The following is a 715-nucleotide window of genomic DNA, read 5'->3' as shown; positions in this document are numbered from 1 at the left end:
ACCATGTCTAAAGTGACAGATTGGCAAAAGACTTGCAAAAGAGAATTTATAATGAGAAAGTAGAAATTGCTAAAACACATAAAAAATGCTTAATCTTACTAAACAATTAAAGATATACAAATTAAAACACCACGGAGCATGGATTTATTCCTACCAAAGTCACAAAGATTTAAAAAAATAGTAATCTTGGGGCGCCTGAGTGGCTCCATCGGTTAAGTGTCTGACTCTTGATTTTGGCTCAGGTCATGATCTCAGGGTCATGGGATCGAGCCCTGAGTCAGGCTCCACACTCAGCTGGGAGTCAGCTTGAGATTCTCTCTCTCTCTCTCCTTCTGTCCCCCTCATTCTCTCTCTCTCTCCCTCTTTCTAAAATAAATAAATAAATCTTTAAAAAAGTAGTAATCTTAATGTCAGTAAGGGAAAAAAATGAGCACATTCATATACCACTGGTGAAAATAGTTAATTGCTTCTTGTTGTATGTTTCGTAAACACAAGAATATTTGGGGTTTTTTTTTATTATTCTTATGTTAATCCCCATACATTACATCATTAGTTTTAGATGAAGTGTTCCATGATTCATTGTTTGTGCATAACACCCAGTGCTCCATGCAGAATGTGCCCTCCTCAATACCCACCACCAGGCTAACCCATCCTCCCACCCCCCTCCCCTCTAGAACCCTCAGTTTGTTTTTCAGAGTCCATTGTCTCTCATGGT

This window comes from Leptonychotes weddellii, chromosome X (assembly GCF_054177405.1).
Source record: "Leptonychotes weddellii isolate Sample4059 chromosome X, ASM5417740v2, whole genome shotgun sequence".
In the NCBI taxonomy this organism is placed as follows: domain Eukaryota; kingdom Metazoa; phylum Chordata; class Mammalia; order Carnivora; family Phocidae; genus Leptonychotes; species Leptonychotes weddellii.
Note: the sequence above shows the minus strand (reverse complement) of the source record.